Source organism: Peromyscus maniculatus, chromosome 5 (genome assembly GCF_049852395.1).
Source record: "Peromyscus maniculatus bairdii isolate BWxNUB_F1_BW_parent chromosome 5, HU_Pman_BW_mat_3.1, whole genome shotgun sequence".
Taxonomy (NCBI): domain Eukaryota; kingdom Metazoa; phylum Chordata; class Mammalia; order Rodentia; family Cricetidae; genus Peromyscus; species Peromyscus maniculatus.
In genome coordinates, this window is record NC_134856.1 from 103,908,719 (window position 1) to 103,933,853 (window position 25,135).

General features: G+C 43.9%; 2 non-coding genes across 2 annotated transcripts; both read right to left on the bottom strand.

Annotated features, from left to right (window-relative positions):
• Positions 1-15,727: 15,727 nt before the first annotated feature.
• Positions 15,728-15,801, bottom strand: Trnai-aau (transfer RNA isoleucine (anticodon AAU)). The gene has a single exon. It is a non-coding gene; the product is annotated as a tRNA-Ile (tRNA).
• Positions 15,802-16,593: 792 nt separating this feature from the next.
• Positions 16,594-16,666, bottom strand: Trnaf-gaa (transfer RNA phenylalanine (anticodon GAA)). Its single transcript has one exon. It is a non-coding gene; the product is annotated as a tRNA-Phe (tRNA).
• Positions 16,667-25,135: the final 8,469 nt, after the last annotated feature.

Below are 25,135 nucleotides of genomic sequence, written 5' to 3' on the forward strand. Positions count from 1 at the left end.
GAGGACAGGTCAGAACGTTGGTTTTGAGATCACGAGATTTGAAACGCATAATCAGTCTAGACTAGCTGAGGTTTGCTCCTTGTCACTACACACGGTTTGAGAAGAAGTTATGATAATTTATGAACTTTAAACCCACTGGGAATGAATGAGCACGCCGCAGTCAGTTCTAGCATTTGGGACGAGGAAGCGAAAGGATCAGGAGTTCAAGACCAGCTTCTGACATATAGCAAGGTCCTGCGTTTTTTAAAAGGTGGTTAGTAACAAAACCGAAGTACTTAACAACTGACAACTGATTATAGGTTGTTGGGGGGGGGAAATCATTTTGAGCTTGATGTCTTTAAGCCTTTTCAGGCAGACTTTACATAGAATAACTCAAAGACATCAAACTCTGAAAAATTAAGACATTCGTGTTTTATTTTCTGTTTCTTTTCCTGCTTTTTATATTCTAAGATGTATTTTCAGATTATGTTACCCTCTCTAAACGTCTAATCTCCCTTCTTTAATAAGGTTCACAGAATTCTACGAGCAGAACATTGAATTTCATGAAACTTCCTCTCCTGCCTGCCTCTAATGGCCTAATGACTGGGTAGCTCATTTTTTGGGGGGGTGGGGGGGCTGAACATGAAAGACTATGCAGTGTGCCAGGAGACTGGCAATGTAAAGGACTGCTTAGGTTGGGGACATGCTTCAGTGACAGAAAGCTGGCCTGGCTTGCTCAGGGCCCTGTGTTTGATTGCCATTACTACAAAATTAAAGTAACTAATTTCCCTGCAAATAACCACCCTACAGAAAATGGCTTCCAAACACGGGTACTCGCCAGACTAGCTGCAGTCCACTGTCCTTGGGGTCTGCGTTTGTGTTTTATGTCTAACACAGAGGCCCAGGCCACAGTTCCACATAAGGAATTCAGAATCTTAGAAGTGTCCATCAAACACAGGTAGTTAAGTCTTAGGCTGCCGGGGCCCACACCTTGGTCATGATCACACAAACACAAACACACACACACACACACACACACACACACACACACACACACACACACACATCTCCTCCATCTTGACACTGCCAGCTCTCATTCTGTAGCCTAGGCTGGCCTGGAACTTCCTGTCTCGGTCTGCCAAGGACTGGGATTCCACATGGACACCACTGTCGTGGGATTCTGATCCAAGAGGCAGAACACAAAGGCTTCTTCAGGAAGATAGTTTTCATGTGCATGCACAAGTGAACTATTGTTTGTAAAGAAATCTGGTAGTGAATACAGGAAAACAGTGCTTTTTATCTGCTTTTTGCTTCTTTGTCTCCCAAATATGGTAAATTATAGGTTGGCTCAAAACCTTAAACTAGGAGTCTAAAAAGGAAGGCAGGGCTGCTTGGAGCAGGTAGCAAGACCTCACATAAGCATTTTGGCAGAGACTAAACCACATGGCAGCCTCCTCGTCCTTCCTTCAAGGTCTCTGAAAAGACTTAACTAAGCGAGGAGGGGCTGAAGGAAAGGTGTGGTCAAGGACACTGCTCAACCTGTGTAGCTACTTAGCGAATTCTTCCCAGGTACCTGCCCTGAGAAGAATTCTCCCAGAGTCCTCGGGAAGATGCTACAAGCAGCTGGAATCTATTCCAAGGGATATCAATGAATCTACGTACACTGAGCTCTTTTAATCCATTCACTTTATTCTTCTAAGTCAATTCCATTTACACCGCTTCTTTTCTGTTCTCATGCTTAGCTCCTCTCCTTTCTTCTGCTGTTCTCTCATTGTTCCATCTTAGTTCTCCCCCAGTCTCTGAAGTCTCCTGTTTACATACACATACAGTCAGCAACGCTCTGGCCAAAGCACGGTCACAAGGCTTGAAGTCTTTCAGGGTCATAGAGAGAGGTGGTAAGATCCACACACAGAGCAGTAAATGTCAGCTTTTATTTACAACCCAAAAGGGGAGTGACTAGTGGAGGTAGGGAATTAAGGATTTAAGGTTACTGAGGTTATCTTCTCTATAGGTGAGATGAGCTCAGGGCTCACTAATGCTCATCCATCTGCTGTCTGTCCTGGGATGTTTGAAAGTATCTCAGATGAAATACTTCTGTCCAGAGAATGGCCCTGGCCAGATGAAGAATAAACACGGCTGGGGAATGTTATCCAAAATAACCCAATAGTATAAGGGAAGTCGTGCCCAGTAAATGATCGGTCACACTGTTAGAAGTTCTCGGGGAAAGAATCACATGGGAAAGCTACAATAGCTCACAGGAAATCCACTGCAGGAGGATACTTCATAGCTCTGTGGCTTGCAGCAGCTATTTCTGTTTTTCTTCTCTCTGGGTCTTAGGGGCCCCAATCACACCACCACATCTGGGTTCTCGGGGCGCTCCCTGAAGCAAAATGTAATTGACTCCTTCTTTTGTTTTATTTTATAATCCAGCCCAACAATCTCTGGATTTGTTGAATGGCTTGTCCCATTTACATTTGATGAAATTACTCATGTGATCTTTATATCATTTCTTGTCTACTGGTCTTTCCTTCTCTTTGTTCCTCGTTGAATTTTACTTGTTCTTTTGTTCCTTCTGCCCTCTTTTGAATTAATGTTTATTTTTCATTTTAACCTACGTGCTTCCTTTGCATCCACTTTTGTAAAGACTTATTTTGCCTTTAATTGTGCGTATAGGGTGGGTGGTATATGCACGAATATGAGCATGAGTATCTGTGGGGGTCAGAAGAGGGCGTTGGATCCCCAAAGCTGGAGTTATAAGAGTTACAAGCTCCTGGACATCAGTTCCAGGAACTGAAATCAGGTCCTCTGCAAGAAAAGTGTGTGGTCTTAACCACTGAGCCATTTCTCCAGGCCCTGAATCTACTTTAAAAATAAAAATAAAAAATAAAAAATAAAAAGTTCTCAATAGGTTTTTGCTATGGAATAATCCTTCTGTAGACTGTGTGAATGTATGTTGCTATGACTGGTTTAATAAATAAGCTGACTGGCCAATAGCTGAGCAGGATACAAGTAGGCAGGAAAGCCAAACTGAGAATGATGGGATGAGGAAGGGCAGAGTCCGAGGAAACACCAGCCCGATGGAGAATGAGTCGGACACACAAAGTAAGATAGAGGTAAAAGCCACCACCTCAGGGCAGTACATAGATTAATAGAAATGGGTTAGGCTGTAAGAGCTAGTTAGTACCAAGCCTGAGCATTTGTAATTCATATTAAGTCTCTGAGTGATAATTTGAGAGCAGCTACAGGACAGGAAAACCCCACCTACAGGTTTTCTGCTCTCCACACACCCCCCCCCCCCATACGTTTCTCTGCCTAAGAAGTAAGCCAGATCAAGCCAACTTGAAATAGTATAACAGCAAGTTTATTGAGAACAAAGCAACCTCTGGACGGGTTCACTGGTCTCAGAGAACATAGCCAGAGAAGTCACGAACCCAAGCCCCGGCAGGAAAGTTTTATAGATTGTAGGCGAGGTGTGAACGTTTTATAGGTTGTAGGTGAAGGATAATGATGTGTCCACCACAAGCTGGGTTTGTGCCCACGTATAGTCAAAAGCTGAGCGCTTAGGCGGGGACCTGGGTGGCTGGCAGCTTCAGGGGAGGAGGCTGGAAAAGCCACCAAGAATGTGGAACTGGGATTTTTGGCACCTTTCCTTGGTTTGGAGACTCTCTAAGTGGTGGGCTTTGGAGAGGGAGAAGAATGGGGCTGCCTCCTCACTTTCAGATTAAAAGATACCATCCCCTCTTTAGATGTCCTTTATTATCCAGTCCATAAATCCCCCCCCACTTATCTATTCTTTCTGTGTCCTGCTTCACACTATTGGTTCCTCCTGTTGGAGTCATTTGCTAGTGACACATTCCTTTTCTGACAAGTCTGCAACCAGCAAACTTTTCTCTTTCAAGACTCAGATCTAGTATTGTTTGTCCCTGGGACACCAGGGTATTTCCCAGTTTTCTGACTACCATGGGCAAGCCGCTCTGAACAGTCCACACGTCAATGGACACATTTGGTGAAGGCATTTCTGCCAGTGACAGTTCATCACACACCCTCCATATCATTTCTTTTTGTCAATGGGTAAAAAATTAAGGAGATTCACAAGATTAAAACAGAAAGTTTTCAGGGTGGTGGTTGCGCACGCCTTTAATCCCAGCACTTGAGAGGCAGAGGCAGGTGGGTCTCTGCCAGTTCGAGGCCAGCGTGGTCTACAGAGAGAGTTCCAAGACAGCCAGGGCTGTTATACAGAGAAACCCTGTCTCGAAAAACCAACAACAACAACAAACAAAAAAAAAATCAAGTTTTTCTGAGAAGAAAAGAAAAATTCAAAATTTCCTAATGAAGATATCAAGAAACAATTCTGTAATCAAAGGTAGCAAGAGACTCACCACATGGCTTTTGTGGAGTACTAGTTGTCAATTTTGCCTAATTCCAGGAAGCTTCCTTGTTTGAAACTGGGCAGAAATAGTTGAGGTTTGCTTTTGAGTTTCTATTATTGTTATGGTCCTGGACTTGAACATTCACCCAAACTTTTAAGCTCTGTCAGGGGCCCAGCGGTACAAAATGATGCCTCGGGCACTGAAAGTGGAATCCAGCCAAGAGGCAGGCCCCCTCTGTACATATACAATCCTGTTAGTGCTGATGAGTCCAGGAGAGTCAGGACCCCACACACCCAGCCACCTCCACCCGACCCTTGCAATGGATATGACTCTGGCTTTCCTGGAATCACAGACCTGAATCAAATCTCCCTGCCAACCCTCCCCCCCCCCCATCTGCCCTGCCTGTCCCTTTCACCCTTCCCCATCTGTGTTGTTGTTGGTGGTTGGTTTGGTTTTTAAACAGTCTCACCCCAAACAGACCTCAGATTCACTGAGTCAATCCTCCTGCCTCAGCCTCGGAAGTGTTGAGATCATAGTTACCGCTGCCACTGCTGGCGGCTTTACCTTTATTCTGGTGACCATCTCCAATCCTCCAGTCAGCTAGGAAAACCTCTGGCCCTGAATGGGAGGATGTGCCCGGCAGAGCCTCTGCAGACCCAGGCGACCCAAGCCATCCTGCCCCACGTGGAAAAGGGCAGACCACTTCTGGAACCAGCTTAAAATGTGTGCTCTTTGCAGGACTTCTAAGAAACAAGCAGTGAAGAGGACTGGCGCCTTGCTGAGTGTTGATCGCTAAGGCACGAGCCTTAGCAGCTGTTTTCACTTTGCAACCCACACGCTGGAAAGTGGACTTGACTGTTCTCTCCAGTATGGAACACAACTCACATTGCTGCCCTAAGAAACCGCAGGGGTGGCAGAGACAGGGTCCCAGGATGCAGAGCTATGCTAGGCATTTTCTGCCAAAATTACCTACCTCCCCCTGCCCACAAAAGATCTGAGAAAACGCTGGTGATCCCGACAAAGTAAATTCTTTCGCACCTATTAAAGATAACCTAATTTATCTTTTCAGAGGTTGAATCACACCAGACCGTAGATTCAAGATATTCTGGCAAAACGGAGTGTGATGGCACATGCCTGTAGCCAAACTCTTTTCTCTGTCCCGCCCCAGTCCCGCAGTCCAGCAGTCACTTTTAAAATAATCACTCAGAGGCTTAATATCAATTACAAAATGTTTGTTCTGTGCCAGAGGCTTATTGCTAGCCAGCTCCTACATCCCAAATTAACCCATTTCTATTCATCTATATTTTGCCATGTGGCCGTGACATTACCGGTCTGCTGACATCTTGCTCCTTGGGCTGCTGGATGGCATCTGCCCAATTCTGCCTTTCTTCTCCCTGTATCTCTCTTGGATTTCCCACCTGGCTATAACCTGTCTTGCCATAGGCCAGAGCAGCTTCTTCATTAATCAGTGGTAGCAATACATATTCACAGCACACAGAAAGACCATCCCACAGCACATGCCTTTCATTCTAGCACTGGGGAGGCAAGAGGCAGGTGGATCTCTGTGAGTTTGAAGCCAGCCTGGTCTATAGGACAGCCAGAGATACATAACAAAGTAGACCTTGTCTCAAAAATGAAAAAGAAAAAGAAAAAAAGACTGGTGAAACAAAGTTATAAAAAGCAGCAAAAAACAAGTTGATGGGGGTTTTGTGGTTGTTGTTTTTCTCTTTTGAGACAAGATAGCAGTAGTCCTAGCTGGCCTAGAACTCTCCATGTAGACCAGGCTAGGCTCAAACTCAGAGAGATTCTGCCTCTGCCTCCAACAACATATTGGAATTAAAGTCAAGAGCTACCACACCAGGCACCCAAAGGTTTACATTTTAAAATCTATTATACATTCTGCAACCATCATTAAACACGACAGTCTTGGATGGCCTGGACTAGCTGGGCTTCTGACTCACCCTTGGAGGCAGTGCTTGGAGGCAGAGGCAGGAGAATCACACAAACTCCAGGCCAGCCTGACCTACGGAATGAGACTCTGCCTCCTTCTCCCTAGAGTCTGGTATGTTCTGTACAGTCTATGGCGGCTCGAGTCCATAACACCATTTCCATGTACCTGGCCAGCCTGACCACAAGTCACAGCACACTGTGTCTTGATGTTTGTTGTTCCTGGAGATGGGACCTGCAGTGGCCTCTCTCCTACCACTGCACATCACACTTACAGTTTTGTATTTCTCTGAAAAACCTCCGTGCTTTGCCTAGTTTTCTCTTGGTGCACTTAGATTTCTTGGGAGAATTCCCTAAATGAAAGTCCTGTGCCCTCACAGGAAACATGTATTTTCCTTTCTTCCTCTATGTTTATCAGTGTGATAACCTAAATGATCCGTCTCCTGAAAGGTGGGTTGATCAGGACAAAGCAACATCTGTTGTCAATGCATGATGAATCCAGGATGCTCTGTTCTGTGCTATGCACTCCCTGAAACATATTAAGTGCACTTAATGAACATAATTCTAAACCCCGGTGCATTCTCTGAGGCTTGCAGAGATGTGGAGCTGGTACACAAGTTATGATTCACACATGTGTACTCCTGACACACATTCTTCAAGTCGTTATCTTTGCAATTCCTATAACAGGTTGAAATAAATAACAGGAAGCCAAGGGTGATGGCACACACCTGTAATCCTGACACTGAGGACCCTGAGGCACAAGTAAGAGACAAACCAGGGCAGGATCTTACTAATCCCTGGCTGGCCTGTTGACCTAAAACTCACTATACAAATTAAACTGGCCTCAAACTCATAGAGATCTGCCTGCTTCTGCCTCCTGAGTGCTGGGATTAAAGCCCTAAGCCACTATGCCCAGAAAGACCCCATCTTAAAAAAAATAAAAGAAAGAAAAGAAAAAAGAAGAAAATAATGACAGGAAAGAACAAATCTGGACAAGAGTCATAGTTATCATTTATTTCTAGCTACTAAGTAAAATATTTAGTGGTTTTCTATAAACTCACAAAGTGAGTTTATGGGCAACTGCCTGTTGTGAAATATTATTTTGAGATGTTTTATAATTTTTTTACACTGTGAAACATTTCTTTAATGATGCAAAGATGTGTTGTATTCTTTTATGTTGTATTTGTTTAACTCTGTGAAGCTGTGTTACTTTGCCTGTCTAAAACACCTGATTGGTCTAATAAAGAGTTGAATGGCCAATAGCAAGGCAGAAAAAAGAATAAGCAGGGATGACAGACAGAGGGGATAAATAGGAAGAAAATCTGGGAAGAGAAGAGTGAGGAGCAAGAAAGAGGAGGAGAGGAAGACTCCAGGGGCCAGCCACCCAGCTACACAGCAAGCCACAGAGAAAAAAGAAAGGTATACAGAAATAGAGAAAGATAAAAGCTCAAAGGCAAAAGGTAGATGGGATAATTTAAGTTAAGGAAAGCTGGCTAGAAACAAGCAATGCTAAGGCCGGGAATTCACAAGAAATAATAAGCCTCTGTGTATAATTATTTGGGAGCTGGGTGGTGGCCCCCCAAAGAGTACAGAGCAAAGAGTGAAAGAAACGACCAACTGTTGCTGCCATTGTTACCTATCATCATTCCTGACTTATAGTTGCAGTAGCTGAGGAGTGATCACGCATCGGTAACTACCTTGCCCAAGGCCACACAGACTGCAGAATCTGGAGGCAGTGTTTTCATCAATGCATGTAAATCAGACGTTCTGGGCTCCTGGAGAGGAAGAGTCTCGATGGGACACAGGCAGTCAGAGGGTGAAAATGAATGAGGAGACTAGAAGGATGGAGAGACAGGCAGGGAAAGACAGAATTCAGAGACTCGAAGAAGCAAGCCAAGTCTAGCGTCAAAGCCTGTAATATCAAATACTCAGGAGGCTGAGGCAGGAGAATTCTAAATCCAAGGCTCCCCAGAGGGCTGGGGAAGTAGCATAATGGTAAGCGCCCGCCTACCATTCAGGACACCCTAGGCAAAAATATGGGGAAGAGAGTAACAAAAGCAACCTCACGTAAACATGTGCTCCCTTGAAGGAAATGGGGAAAGCCTATTTCAAGACAAAAGACATTTCAAAATACTTAGGCTATATAGTCATTGTGTGTTAATACTGCCTCTGGTTTATCACAGGAGTTGCTTCCCAAAAATGTTACTCACAGATGGACTGAAAGAGTATTTGAGTCAGGTGGTGGTGGTGCATATCTTTAATTCCAGCACTCTGGAAATAGAAGCAGTGAATCTTTGAGTTCGAGGCCAGTCTGGCCTGCAAAGAGAGTTCCAGGACACCCAGAGCTACACAGAGAAACCCTGTCTTGAAAAACAAAACAAGAAAAGAAAGAAGGGAGGGAGGGAGGGAAGGAAGGAAAAGAAGAAAGGAAGGAGAGTTGGGGAGGGAGATTTGGGAATGTGGCAAATGTGGAGATCCTAAGTGATTCAAACAAGCTTGCACTTAGCAACAGTAAAATATTTTACAGCTGGGACTGGAGCAACGGGGGGCTCAGCCACAGAGAGGACCCAGGTTCAGTTCCCAACATCCACATGGTGTCTCAAAACCATCCATAACTCCAGCTCCGCGGGATCCAACACCCTCTTCTGACCTATGTTGGCTCTGCATACATATGGTGAATTTCTATACTCATACACATAAAATAAATACATCCAATAAAAATTAAATTTTAAAAATATATTTTACAATTATTTCAGTTTCTTTTCTTTTTTTGTTCTTAATAAAAACATTTTTCATTTCAGTTTCTTAACAATTCTCCAGAAGAAGTGCACACCTTCAGTCCCAACAAGAGGGAGGCAGAGACAGGTGGATCTCTGAGTTTGAAGACAGCCTGGTCTACAGAGAAAGCTCCAAAATAGCTAGGACTACACAGAAATACCTTGTCTTGCAAAACCAAAATGAGAAAAGAAAAAGAAAACCTAGCATATTTCACAGTGAAAAACAAACTCATTTCAAGAGTAGCTAGTGAGTATTTTTTAATATTGAAGCATTAAGATTTTATAGTTCAGTGAAAGTATAATAAATTCTAACATAATTACAGAACAGGGAAGAAAAGGAAAATGCAGGATAAAGAAGAGAGACAATATTCAGATCAAAGAGTTAAATATGGACACAAACAACACAGACACCTGTAAAATTAAAAGTTTGAGAACTGCTCCTAGGACTCAAGAGCAGAAACTCCTGAACTCCAAAAGCAACTGTCAGAGAAAATGGAAAAGATAGGAAAAGGGTAGGAACACCCGTGGTACCCAAAGTCCAGGGCAGGAAAAGGGTTGGAACATCCGTGGTACCCAAGGTCCAGGGCAGGAAAAGGGTTGGAACATCCGTGGTACCCAAGGTCCAGGGCAGGAAAAGGGTAGGAACATCCGTGGTACCCAAAGTCCAGGGCAGGAAAAGGGTAGGAATATCCGTGGTACCCAAAGTCCAGGGCAGGAAAGGGGTAGGAACACCCGTGGTACCCAAAGTCCAGGGCAGGAAAAGGGTTGGAACATCCATGGTACCCAAAGTCCAGGGCAGGAAAAGGGTTGGAACATCCATGGTACCCAAAGTCCAGGATAGGAAAAGGGTTGGAACATCCATGGTACCCAAAGTCCAGGGCAGGAAAAGGGTTGGAACATCCATGGTACCCAAAGTCCAGGGCAGGAAAAGGGTTGGAACATCCATGGTACCCAAAGTCCAGGATAGGAAAAGGGTTGGACCATCCATGGTACCCACAGTCCAGGGTAAGAGGGAGAAGCAGCAATGAGAAAGCAAACCACCTCCTGCCAAGCTAAAAGCAAAGGGAAGGATCTGATGGGTGGTGTTAAAAATGAAGCCAGCACTCGGGAGGCAGAGGCAGGAGGATCTTTGTGAGTTCAAGACCAGCCTGGTCTACATCGTGAGATCCAGGAAAGGCACAAAGCTACACAGAGAAATCCTGTCCAAAAAAAAAAAGCCTGGAAAGTCTCCAGAGAAAGCAGGAGGAAACTGGACATGGTGGTGCATGCCTTTGATCCTGACACTCAGGAGTCAGAGGCAGGCAGATTGCTGTAAGTTCCAGGACAGCCAGGGCTACATAGTGAGACCCTGTCTCAATAAAATCCAAGGGGTGTAGCATTAAGATTGGGATTAGACAATGCAGAAATGTTTCAGCTGCTTCATGACCACAGCTCTTTTAAGGGGATTTCTTATATTTCCTGAAATAGAATTCTTCTCCATAGAAGAGAAGGATGCTGGTGAAATAAAAAGCAGCTATCTCTTAAAAGCAAAAGGGAAGCATAAGAAAAAAATTAAAGAGCAACATAAAGTGAGAGAAAAGGTTAGACTATGGAGAGTATTGTCCAAGTAAGCACCCTGTCATAGGCAACCTGACAACATTCCAGGTTTGCGGGACTTGAGGGACAGGGTCTCATATAGACAAGACTGACCTAATACTTGCTGAGTATTAAAGTCTGGCCTTTAACTCCTGATTATTCTTCTGCCCCAACCCCGCCCCCATGCTAAAACTGCAGACACATGCCACCTGCCTGTTAAGAGATTCTGTTTCCACTGCCACTAACCTCCCTCCTCACCCTCCCACCCCCAAAATAAAAGACACTATCATGCCTCCCAGGAGTTCTTGATTGGATTGGAGAGATAGGTATATACATTATAGGAAGGGAGGGAGGGAAGTAGATACATAGGTAGGTAGACAGACAGACAGACAGATAGATAGATAATAGACACAAGTGCAGTAGGACAGGCCCATAGGGTAGAGGAAATTGGCTCAAACCAGTTACCAAGGCATGCACATAATGTACTTTCTTATGAACCAACTTGGAGTCTGCCTGAGGGCCTAGCAACAGGCGCTGTCAGAGGTTCTGATCATCCCTAGCTGATGAGGGGCCACCATACAATGTCACCAGATTGGGACACAGCCTGGGTGCCAGGAGGAGGGTATATAAGGCCTTCCCCATTGCCAAATAAATGAGTCTGCTGTCTGCCTTCACCTGACTCCTTCCCAGTGTCTGTGTCATTGACACCGCGCCTTCTCGCCCCTTCCCCGGAGGGAACCATTAGGATCCAGCAACACACAAGGAAAGTGAAGACAACAACTTCATATGAGAACCCAAGGCATGGAAGAGGTGGGAAGGGAAGGACAGCCTCACAGGACTGCCTTTGCATGGGTGGACTGCATTTCAAACAGTTTCCATGGGGCTCAGATCATGAAAAACTTTTTTTTTTCTATCAAAGGTAGTTATTTCAGCAGAGGCTCATATGCCCTGAGCCCTCCCCTTCTCCTTTGTGGGGTTTAGCAATCAATCAGATTGTGAAGCCAAGCTCCCACTCACGGTGTGAGATGAAGTCACTAACTACATTACAAGTGAAAGACAGAATTCTGCTGAATTGGCCAAGTATTCTTGTTAGCCTAGTTTGGATTCTGGCACACCCTTTTTGCAAAAAGAAATGGCTTTCCCCAGCTACTTTCACTTTGTTCATGTGTTTCTTTGTGTGACATTGAGATTCTCCGGTAGTTTCTAACAGGGGTGAGGAGGGCGCCATGGAAAGACTTGGAGATGAGGATGGCGCTGCTGTGTTCACTTTACTGACAATCACGGTCGTTTCACATCCTCACTTGGGAAGAAGGCTCAACAACCAGCTGAAGTTGGGCCCATCCTGATGCACAAGTTCAGTAACTGTAGGCTCTCTGAGAAGGTTTCCACAGCACAGTAGATTATACTCAGCATGCATTCTAAAACTCCAGACAAAGGAAGCACAGGATTCCACTGTAAATGGGGCCATGGCTATTTTGTAACCACTTACACCTTCAGAGTGCCTGACACCAGACAGGAAAAACAAACCAGATTACACATTCAGAGATCCCTTGCTGCCTTGGCTTGAGGAACAGGAGTTCTGCTGTGTAGAAGGTATGTGGAGTCAGGCGGTTGCTGTAGAAGAAAGTGTTCTCTGTAGAGTGCCCGACAAGTGGAGCTCATTCTCATCTCCAGCCCACGCTGCAGAGCAAGTGGTATATGTTCATTTTTAAATGAATAAGTCTTCCTACTTTAGGTTGGTGATGACTGACTGGGTAGTTAAGACATTGGACTTTGAGTCAATGGGGCTCCCCATGCAGGTTCAGGTTCAAATTCTGCTTACAGCTACATTTTCCTGTTTGATTTCTGCAAAATATTCAGTGGCCTGGTGGTAGGATCAGCACCCTACCCTGACAAATCCTTTACAGTCTGAAATCATGCCGGGACCACACAGGAGCTCAATTCTACTTTATATTTAAGTGCCTTTAGTTATTTCTTTGAGTCATAATACTACTTTACAATAAATGTATCCATGGTGATTAATGACACTTTTTATGTGTTTGGACACAGGGGAAAGACTATGATCAATATCTTCTGAAATGTATGGAAAGACACCTCACCTTTTCAATAATTACATTCCTGACAATAGAATTGCCCAGTGGTGACTGGTGCCTGATCAGTACCCATTCAGCTCTAAAGCAGGAAACTCAATGTGGGCACAGGACTCGGTTGAACCAAAGAAACAGCTCAAAACCGGTCACAGAAAAGAGATATAAACACAGGTCTGAAGAAATTAATCTTCTCCTTGAAGCATAACTAATACCTCAGAGATAAAAAGTGGTCTTTATAAAAATAGGAAGGGGACTCTACCAGGTTGGACGAGGTCTAAAAAGGGGGAAATACAAAATATGGCATATGTACTTTCATATGCAGAATTTATATGTAAATTCCACATATGTGTGCATGTTAATGCACCAAAGCAGAAGGTCTTTCTGAGGAGGGAGGACATCATTGAGGGAGAAAGAGTAACGATGGGCAAGGTACAATGATATGTGTTTTAAAAAGTCATTATTGAATAAACTAACAAAATTAATTTTAAAAATTAAAATTGGCCCTTGCTTCCAATAAACAACTTTGCGTGGAAATTTGTAGGCAAATAAATCATGATCTCCTAGCTGCATGCTGTATTCCCACCGCTCAACCCTGATATGGCTCTGAGTTGTGTCAGTGCCTAGATATAATCTGTCGTTTTTTTCTAATTGCTGCAATACAGCAAAGTCCTTGAACGGCCCTTGAAGGCACTTGGGGTGCGGGTCAGTTGCGGGATGAACAGTGTTTCTGACTACGAATCCGGAGGTTCAGGACCGGACTTCTAGCTGCTTCTGTTAGCTTGTTTGTTTCTGTTCTGAATGCGTTCGTTCAAATTCCTATAGAAGCAATTCGTAGTATTCAAGTGCCTAAGCATTCGGGATCTGTGAAGTATTTTCTGTGTCTGTACGCTACTTCCGAAGCCGTTAAGCACCCTATTCTGAGAGCCTTTCTTTCTGCTTTCCAGCTCTTCCTACTTCGAGGAGTCAGAAGAAATGCTTTACAACCAAAGAGGGGCATGGAAACAGAAAGAGGGAAACAAAGACCAGGAGGAGGCGGTCCAAGGTGTGTGTGTGTGTGTGTGTGTGTGTGTGTGTGTGTGTGTGTGTGTGTGGCGCGGGGTTGGGGAGGAGGGGGCAAGAGAGTAACAAAAAGGATCTGAAAAGAATTTGGAGAGAGGAAGAGAATCGGCAAGGGAGGGGACCCGGGAGGGCAAGCGGGAGAATTATATCAAAGTATTCAAAGTGTAATGATATATGTATGAAAATGTCACAAGGAAACTTACCGCTTTGCATACTAACTTTAAAATAATACAAATTACATTAAATAAACACCCTAAAGGAGAGGCCGGGTTGCAGGCCAGCAGTGCCAACGTTCGGGAGGCGGGGGCAGAAGAATCGCTAATTTCAAGGCTCGATCTCAACAAACAAATAAGCTTTATAAAGAACTCTTTCCTATCTGGCTTCATCAATACTTTTTCCTGCCGGGAAGAGTTCTCACTTAGGGAGTCGGTCACTCCTTCCCCCGCACAGCTCATTCTCTAGAAACGGCCACTGCAGAAAGGAAGGGGCATCTCCCTAAGGAGTGTTGATACAAGCCCGGCCTTGGGGACGCGAGGCACTGGCGGTGTGGCCGCAGCGGAGCCGTCGAGACTGTGTTTGGCCACCGACCTGGTCGACCTCGCGGGTCCCCATCCTTGGCCCTCAGCTCCGCGATCTTATGCAGAGAATGGCACAGGTTAAAACACAAGAACAACCCAGGGAGGGAGAGAGGAGGGAGTGAGGAGAGAGCTGGAAAAGTAAGCCCCAGAGTGCGCACCTAAAGTGAGAAGATTTATTTTCTGCTTCGGGCACGGTGGAGAAGGATGCTGAGGTTGCTGGGAAGTGGGGGGAATTTTCTGAAGTTATACCAAGAGCATCTTAGTTTGGGGATGGATTTGCTGTCTTCCCTCCTACAGAGGGTTTGGGGATTACTAATGTATGAGAGGTTAGGCGAAGGAAGCTAAGCGCTGCCTCCTGCGGACAGCTCCGTGTTCCGGTCACTGATCCTGTGCGGGCTCAGGAACGATGCACTTAATGGGTCCTGCACTAAGATCCAACACAAAAGCGGCCATTCGCACCCCACGAGGCCGCCGAGAGCGCTGGTTAACTGTTGGAGAGTCTGCTTAGATGGGGCTGTGCAAGCCACACCACACCAGAGAAAGAGCCGGGCACAGGGGAGTCCTGCGCTGCTGCTACAAGGGACCCGTGATTCTGCACCTCGGCTGAGTCTTTGTGAAGCAGACGCGTGGCTGAGTCTGAAGCCCAGAGGACCCCACAGGATCCTGCAGACCACATCAGCCCAGCCGGCCTCCAGCAAAGCTCCGGCCACGTCCACAGCTGCCGGGATCTTCCCGAGAGCCGCCTGGAAGCCTCACCTAGGCGGGCTTTATATCTACCCCGTGTTTATTTACCCCAGAAAAATTAAAAAGGTAAGCCCGGCTGCGAGGCTGAAGCAGAAGAATCAGGAGTTCAAAGATAAACTTTGCTTTGGATACCCAGCCAGTTCAAGACCAGTTCTAGCTACGTGAGACCCTGTCCTAAAAATTAAAAAAAAAAAAAAAAAGTAAATAAAATTTAAAAATTAAACATAAACAACCGTTTCTTGATGCTATTATTGCCTCTCTCACCAACTCACTCACTATCCTGAGTCGGCTTCCCTCTCTATACTGAGAGAGAGACAGAGAGAGAGAGAGAAAGAGAGAGAGAGAGAGAGAGAGAATTTGTACCTTCTCCTGATTCCCTCTAAAATTAGCACCAGGAGTTCACAATGTAACTCAACCAAGAGAGATCCTCCTCCCTCTGCCTCCCAAATGCGCGGACGCACGCCTGCAGTCACCACATGACTTTTCTTCTCTAGAACCCAGAGATCAGCCTAACTCTGCCACCGGAGCGCTGGAATGGAGGGCGTGCGCCAGCACTCACGGCTCTTCTTTAAGTAGCGGAACAGTGGTGAAGAGAGGCAAACAAAAACTGGCCCGTACGGGGATCGAACCCGCGACCTTGGCGTTATTAGCACCACGCTCTAACCAACTGAGCTAACCGGCCAAGCAGTTGTTAACCCCTAAATGGAATGGCATGAGGAGGTTGTGCATTTGTGCAATTAAAACTAAGTCCTCACCTTTTCTAAAAATTCACATATTTAAACAAGGGAATCTGGAATACTTCAGCATAAAATTCAGACCAAAAGTTTTAACAGTAGATGAGCTTTTCCTGAAAAAGCGCTCATGACCCGATGCCTCTTTCACTTTTCGGAGCCTGCCAGTCACTGGACTGCAGATTGTAACCTTCTCAATCATTTGTTAATCATTACCTGTTTCTTTCAAGTTGGTTCAAAGCAACTACTCAGAGACCGGTGGGGTGGAGGAGTGGATTCTCTATAAAGAGTCGCACACATTAGCGTCTAGGCTTGGAATTGGGGCTCCCCACAGAGCACTGGGAACCGGGTGTGGCTTTCCATCTTGGTACAACCAGACCCAGGGAAACACGGTGGTGCTAGAGACCGAACTCAGAACCTAGTGTACGGGCCACTACCTCTGAGCCACACTCCCTTCCTGAGTCACGTACATGCATTTAATAGCATCATCTACTTTCACACAAATAGGCATTGGGTTTTTGTTTGTTGGTTGGTTTGTTTTCTTATTTTCTTTCAGGGAATTACTGGAAACTGAGGAAGAACTTAGGTTCGAGGACACGAGAGGATTTCCAAAATCCTTTTTCCACGATAGCAGTAAAATTACACAACCCGCTATCATATAATGGGGTCAAGTCTTTCAGCTTTAGCAAAGTAACGGGTCAAACACAATGGGTGTTTGAAAGCACAGACTGTGAAAAACAGTTTGCCGAAACCCGGGATCGAACCAGGGACCTTTAGATCTTCAGTCTAACGCTCTCCCAACTGAGCTATTTCGGCTTGTTGTATGGAGGTTAACTGGCCATGTCAGGACTTCAGAAGGTCCCCGGAGGAAGACCAGGAACGAAAAAGCAATAAAAAGACCAAGAAAGAAAAGAGTCCAAAGCTGGAGCCCGGAGGACTGCAAGGTCTGAAGACCTAAGCCTGCGAGTTTATTAACGGCACAGTTTTGGTTTTTTTTTTTAAATCCCTCAAATGGAGAAGCAGAAAATGAGTCAGTAAAGGGCACTAGACAGCAGAATTACAGGTGTGATGGTCTGGACACCAAGTCCAAACTCAAGGACAGAAGAAATGACAGATGGTAAAGTCTCAAGAGCTTATTAGCTGAGGGCCGGGTGGCACTTCTACTAAGGAAAAAATTGCGTGTCCCGTCTGCAGAAAACATCAGTCTTTTATCCAAATGTTGCTGGGCAAGTAAGAGCAAGCAAGCAGATTACAGGGGCCAATGAAAAGCAGCTAGCTTGCGCTAACTCACAAAATTTTTTAAAGTTTAAAATAACAAACATGGTTCCAGGTGTGATCGGTTTAAACAACTTTTCTGGACAGATGTTCTCTCCTTCCCCACAGCACGTTGAACCTGTACGATTTAACTCTTGGGCTAGTGTTCCTTTTGAGACGGTTTTCTCCTAGATCACATCACAGGGAGCTCAAGATACTTCAGTTTCCCCTTTAGCAAGGTACATTCTGGAATGGCAAACAAAAACATTTTACATCTCAGTGTCTGGAACATTTGCCCACATACATGCCGGGGTAATGACAAATGGCAGCCCCGCCGGAAACCCTGCCAATCCTTACCCAGCTTTGCCTGGCTTGATTCTGGCTAGGTGAGGGGCAAAATGCCCACACCCCATCACCTCCGGGCAGTCTCCAGTCTAGCGTCCCAACATTTCTGGATCAAACTTTTGTTTCTCCCTGTCTGTGTCTCTCCAGTCTAACCAGTTCTCTCTCCCCTATCCCTCTGTCTGTCTCTCTTCTCTCTTGGAAGCAAATTTTTCCTACTTGCCTGTAGTTCCTTTTATGGACGTTCCATCACAAAAATTGTGTTTGCTGAAAATATAATCTGCTCACTTCAAGAATAAATGTGGAAAGGAGCTCTAAAAGGGGGGCTAGCCGGAAACAGGTAACCGGTGAAGAGAGAGATGTGTGAAAAACAGGGGAGGGGGTGGAAGTTAGGAAGGGGTGGGAGGTCAGTTCAGAAGGTGGAAAAGGAGGGATAAATAATACTAAGACCGTTTGAAAAAAACATGGGGATCAAATTATTTCATGTTTACCTAAAATTACCTACAATGTGTGTGTACATGTGCGTGTGTGTGTGTGTGTGTGTGTGTGTGTGTTACAAAGTTACAACGCATGGGGTGATAATGATTCTCCCAAGAGCCATAAATTATCTAACAATATAGGCCCTTGCTGTTGTCCTTGGTTGCCCTTCAGAGGCTGAAGATAAGTCCCTGTTGCTGAAGACAGATTCTATCTGATCGGACCCAAAAGCTTCCTTCTTTAGAACTAGCTTCCAGGCTGGCAAGGGAAGAAAGCAATCAAGAGTCCTTCCCAGCTGTGGTGCCTGTATAAGGCAGTAGCCAACAGCCTGACTTAAGACCCGCTCAACTACTGGAAAATTTCGTCTAGTACTGTGAACCCGGCTAGTGAGGTCATAGATCTCAGAAGACAACCTACGACCGCCACTTTCCTAAACCGCTGTAATTCCTAAGTACATTCTAACAACTTAAGCCCACCGGTAAGTGTAACTCTCACCTCTCCCGCATCAAAGAAGTCTCTTTTTGCAGCAGACAGAAACCATTACAGCAAGCCACAACTGGTCAAAAGGCAAAGAACAGGTGGCCGCGGGGTGCCCAACCACAATAAATGCGTTTATAGCACACAAGCCCTACACGGAAGGCACGGGAACATCGTGGAGAGGGAGCAGAGAGATGGTAAGAGGCAGAGGACCAGGAAGTCTGCTGAAATCCAGATTGTGATGGAAACTACATCCACTGATTCTCAGCAATACGCCTGGCTGCCTAGACAAGACCTGAACAATGACACCAGTTGATGTGCGGACATGGATGAGGGAAATCTCACTGGGTTCTGAAAGACCCCCGGCTGAGATCTTTCTCCGGGAGAGACCCCAAACCCAAGGAACACACCGAAACCACAGATCAGATGCAAAAGCAAGAGGGTTTATTTAGACCAGGTACCTGGGGCGAAGTCTCTTGGAGGACTTGCGCGCTTTCCTAGGGCAAGGGGGACTTTTTATGGGATCCCAGGGGCAGAGGCGCGGTTACAGAAGCGAGAAGCATAGTTACAGGGTCCCTATTGGTTGTTTCAAAGAAGGCCAGGGTGAACTTGGGGTCATATGTGTGTGGCTGATTTGGCCTTGTCCAGGCCAGCTGCTTATTCCTCAAGGCCAGGGGCCCGCCATAAAATATCAACTGTCTTACTCCCAAGGCTGCTGACCACAGTTATCTCTCTCAAGGCTGGCCATAGCTATCTCTGTCAAGGCCGGGTAGCTGGCTATGGCTGTGAACTCCTGTTTTTCTGATTCCTGCAGAATGGCGTTTCTAAGGCCAAGTTATTGGGGGGGGCATAACATCGGCCCAACGCCCCATATCCTCATAATGGAGCGGGGGTCTTTCAGTTCTACCCCTGGATAAAGGACTACAAGCATTTAAAGACTGAAGAGAGAGCTAGAATTACTCTTCCCCAGGGATGAGGCTCCTAATTATCCAATATAAAGTTGTCAGCCCTGAAAACATAAAACATATGAGCAACAACACTCAATGGATTCCGTAGACTGTATTTATATGATTATTCGTGTGTGTGTGTGTGTGTGTGTGTGTGTGTGTGTGTGTGTGTGTGTGTGAAACAATAATTAAAGAGGTCATGAATTCAAAAGGGAACTGGGACATAGTAGAGATTGAAAGGAAGAGGGGGAGGGGAAAGTGATGTAATTATATTTTAATTAAAAATAAAATAAATTTTAACACCAGGTGGTGGTGGCACGCACCTTTAATTCCAGCACTCAGAAGACAGAGGCAGGCTAATTTCAGAGTCTGAGGCCAGTCTGGTCTACAGAGCTGTCGGGATCAGAATGGCTCTGACCCCTCTAAGATTGCCCCCACCTCCCCTGTTCTGAGTGCGCTGAGGTCAGGCTGTTCTGCGGATGTTTTGCTGTTTGGTACATCTCGTGGTTTGGCAGCTGTGGCTTCCTGGAGCATGCTGACCATTCCTTGACCCTGGGGGCTTGATAAACAATTTTGTTTGTTTCCTCCTGAAAGGGTATACAAGATGGAGAAGGAAGAATAAAGAGAGTCCTGATGCTTGCAACTTGACTGGTGTGTGCTGTGTTCATCCCGACTTCCCACGCCAGGTTTTGAGCCCAATTGCCGTGCAGGCGCAGCACAGAGCGAGTTCCAGTTCCTCTGTCATACAGAGAAACCCTGTCTCGAAAAACCAAAAATAAAATAAATAAATAATAGTGTCAACAAAATTAAGGTTGTTTAAAAAGAGATAGAAAAAAATACTTGAAAAGTTAGAAAATGTAGTAACCAACCCACTTTCAAAAGTACAACAGAAGGAGGGAGAAAGACAGTGGAAAGATCTACATATAGTTCCCAAGGAAGAGAACCATGGTTCGTGATTTAAAGCTTCCTGCTGCTCTGAGACTCTTCCCAGATTTTATGACATCATCTAAAATCATCTAATTGACCCCCCCCAAAGATCTCTTTTTCATTTAAATTTCCTATTATACTGAGAATAAATTACAGAGTAAATCAGGTCGCCGTGATCCGTGCCCTTCATCCCAGCACTTGGGAGGCAGATACAGGCAGAACTCTGAGTTCGAGGTCAGCCTGATTTATGGAGTTCCAGCCAGAGCTACACAGAGAAACTATATATATAGTTATTATATTATATATATGGTTATTATATATATATAATCTTGAATGTATGTACCACTTATTGAATTCTACAAGTTTATATCCCTGCATGACTATCAGTGAGCTCAGACTCTCTCTCATTTCATACCTTTCCAAAGGCAGCCACAGTCCTGAACCTTTTCATCATCTGTAGTAGCTGTTTTAATAACTTTGTATGTATTGACCCAAATGGAATCAGCATTCTTTGTGTCTGGCTATTTTTAACCAATATTGTCGCTGAGATTTGTGTTATCTATTTTTGCTGTCTGTGTTTGTGTTGTTGTTCATTTTGTGGGTGTCCTTGGTTTCAGACAGGCACTCAAGTTGCCTGGGGCTAGGCTTGAATACTTGTATGTGGAGAAGGACCCTGAACTCCTAATCCTCCTTCTTTCCTAATGCTATGATTATAGGCTTGTCTATGTTTATGACTGTGAAAACAAACTGTCCAAGCTAGTTCAGGCCTGTGATGAAAATGAAAAACAACAACAAAAATAGTCCTTTCTCATCAACTTCACTTTACAGATCTGCTATGTAGCAAGCTTTGTTATCAGCCGCCAGCTCACAAATAACAACACGGAGACTTATTAATTATGAAAGCTCGGCCTTGGCTTAGGCTTTTCCCACTAGCTCTTATAATTTAAACTAACCCATTTATATTAATTGAAAGTGGCTATTGAGGTTCAGGATGTTGGCCCACCAGGAGACAACCTCCTGGTGAATAATTCTCAGTTAGGCAAGGCCCCTGAGACCACAGACCCTGGAATGCCCTTTGTTTCTGTTGCTATCTTTCTCTGATACCTGACATGATTGAATTAGGTGTGGGGAAATTCCCACTGCCTGTAAGGTGATGTGTTTATCTCATGGAAACTTCCCATTCTACTGGGCATTTTTAACTGCAAATTATTATGAAGATGACTTCCTCCCTAAGCTGTGTCATCTAATTGATAATAATAATAATGCTGGTGTATACAGAGCTTTGATGAGTAAAAGTAAATACAAGGATATGCTTCACAGCTAAAAAAAAAAAAAAAAACTATGAATTCCACCTAATTCCACCTAAGGAGCTCCTTTAGAGAATAGCTCAAGTTAATTATTAAGAAAAACAATGAGCCAGGCTGGCTCAAATTCCTTTCATCTTAATGCTAAGAAACGCAGTCACAGATTTTGGTGTGCATTATTAGCTGAAACAAAGCCTTGTAATAACTTCAGGTTAGATCAAATGTTTTGAAAATAGCTTTAAGATGAAAACACACACACACACACACACACACAGAGAGAGAGAGAGAGAGAGAGAGAGAGAGAGAGAGAGAGAGAGAGAGAGAGAGAGAGAGAAAACAATCCAATGTCCACAAGGACACATAGCTGAAGGAAAAAAATACAAAGCAGCCCAACTGTTAAGGTTGGTTGATGATTAAAGGTGATGATTAGCTCCTTATAACTCATTCCTGCCCTCAATCTCTTGGTATAAGAAACTATTGATAAATGGGTATACACCCTAAAGAGCTAAAGTACAGCTGACTGACTATCTTTTATCTTTTATGTACAAAAAATTAGGTTTGTGATTCCTTTAAGATTCCTTATTAGATTAACCTTCAAGATTAGCAGTAAAATGATTGACTCTTTCTTTGTAACAGCAGTATGAAGCTTCCCAGCAAAAGAGTTGGCTGTGAAAAAAAATACTTTCTGTCTGTTCATGTTCTGTTAATCTGTAATAAGTTACTTAGACATGAATGTATATGGGAAATTGGGATGACTTTGTTTTTATTCATGTAAGGGAGATGAAAAGCATTTTTACCTGTACTCTGTAGGAACTTAGCAGAATCACTGTATGGGGTAGATATTAGAATGAACAGTCACTTAAGAATGGAAAATACACAAGGAGTCTGGATCCCATATGGTGTCTTGTTAACTTTCAATTTTTTAATGCTAATGCACCAAAACAATAGCTGCTGAGAGACATTGGATTATGAAAACTGCTAAATAAAACCAACCTATATATTTTAAAATATCTTAACTTCAAAATGGGAGTTGAACAATGTGTTGTGTTGGGGGAGAGGTTATGCTTTTGTTTCCACAGAAAAAGAAAGACTGTGGATTCCTTCCAGATTAATAGAGATCAGATTTGACCCATGGAGACCTCCTGAGTATGTTGGCTACAGACATGGGAGAGAAAGCCAAAAAAATTACAAAGACAGGTAACATGTAAGCTGATCACTTGACATGGGAACAGCTCTGAGATGAGATGAGACATGATAAATCTTGTTGACTATAGAGTCTTCATGACTTATTACTACATGGCACTCTTTCATATGGCAAGGATAGAGATTTATATTACAATTTGATTATACAGTCCAAATGGGCTTATAAAGTAGACAGATGTCTCTTACCTGCTCAAACAGAAAACAGAAAAATCATCTTTAACTGACTATGCACACCGCACACTCCATACTTGTGTTTATGCAGATGAGTATGTTTGTTGTCTTTGAAAGTTTATGTGTTTTCAGAGCAAGAGGACCAGACACCAATGAAAATGGTGGCCTAGGTGATTCAGCCTCTCAGAGTGCCTTTGTTGCAGTTTTCTCAGAGTTCTGAATACAGAACAGCTTTAAGGCTGCTGATGAGATGGTCCAGCATCACAAACTATTCCAGCCAGATAAGCTTTGCACATTCCCATTGCACAGAGTCTGGACAACAAATAAGACAGCTAACTCTTCCAGGACTTGACCATTTTCCCAATTTTCCCAGGGTCTCCTAAAGATACTAGTACCCCTAGACAACAGGAAGCAGTCTAGAAAACACAACACCCACATTCCCAAGAGATGGGGTGGATGGCTTTTGGCCATTCACTGAGTTGTAGATGTTTGCCATCATTTGGGAGGAGGTGGGGAGGCTGATTAAAAGTTGTTATTGGTCATGGTCAGAAAAAAAGCTAAACAAAAGAGTTAGATTCCAGGATCTCTTTCTGAAGGAAAAAAGGGGGGAAATAGTATAGAAATAATGAGACAAAAGGGTAGATTGTTAAGTCTACTTTTAAACAACCAGTAGTCTCAAATATTTTACGTTGGTGTGGATTTTTGTATATTGATACAAATTTAAAGCTATTTTTCTTAGAACATACTGCACATATGTTTCCACTCTTGTTTAAGGTATTGTTTCTATGCAGCTCATTTAAAAAATGTAATATAAATTTCTAGTCCTTGAAAGTTACTATTACAAACTATTTGGGATAATAAAGAAATGTAGGTTAGTAGTTAGTCACTTATAACAATCAAACTTGTAGTCATGTTAGGTATGTTTTCAAAGTCAAACAGAAATATACTGTAGATAGGTAGATGGTCTTCAAACACTTCAAAAGACTTACAGAATAAGGCATTTAAAATGTTTTGTTAACATAGGGCCTTTCATGTCAATGAGATATGTCTGCTCCTGGCATCACCAATTTACTTCAGAAATGATGATGGGCATCAAAGAAACTCCAGTTTGTTTTCAATGTGGCATAATTAGCCACTGGGCAAGAAATTGCCCTTGCCTCAGCTGCTGATGTTGTCCGAATTGGACAAGCAGGCACAAAAGAAAGTGACTGCCTGTAAACAGATGTTTCCTGTCCTGACTTCCCAGTCCCAAATAAACACACAAAGGCTTATATGAATTATAAATGCTTGGCCAATATCTCAGGCTTATTATTAACTAGCTTTTACATTTTAAGTTAACCCATATTCCTTATTTATGCTCTGCCCCATGGCCGCACCTTTATTAGCATGGCACATTCATCTCCTGTTCCCTCTGGGTCTGGCTGGTGACTCCTGACTCTGCCCTTCTTCCCATCATTCTTAGTTTGGTTATCCCGCCTATACTTTCTGCCTGGATACTGGCCAATCAATGTTTTATTAGACCAATTCAAGTGATAAATCTTTACAGTGAAAAAAGGATTATTCCACAGCATTTCCCCCTTTTTGTCTAATTAAAAAGCACGGTTTCAGCTTCAACATAGTAAGATTATATACAACAAAAACAGTTATGGAGTAAGAATTACAGTTACAATATCCAGTCTATTTGTATTTGACAAAATCAGAGAAAACATTTAATTATCCATTCTATCATGGTGAGTCCAAAGTTTTATATCTAATTTTTCCTTTTATCATAAATAAGAAAAATTATATCTATGAATATCTAGTCTTCAACTCCATCAAAAATTCCAGAAGGATGAAATGTTATGTAATAACAGGGACATCGGGCTACCTGGACAGTTACCAAACTTTCTCTGCAACATTGGGGTAACCATCTTTGGCCTACAGGCCTAGCATATCTGACAGACTTTCCTTTGAAGAAGAGAATTTTGAAGGACTATTCCTACCTTGTCTTGGCAAAGTTCAGCAGTCACCTTTTTTGTGTCCTGCTGGTCCAGTTTGGACAACAACTGTCAGCAATTGAGGCAAGGGCAGTTTCTTTGCCCAAATGGCTAGGTTTTGCCATAAAGAAAGCAAACTCCATATGGAGTTTCTTTGATATCCATCATTTTCTCTGGAGTACATTGGTGCTGCTAGGAGCAGACATG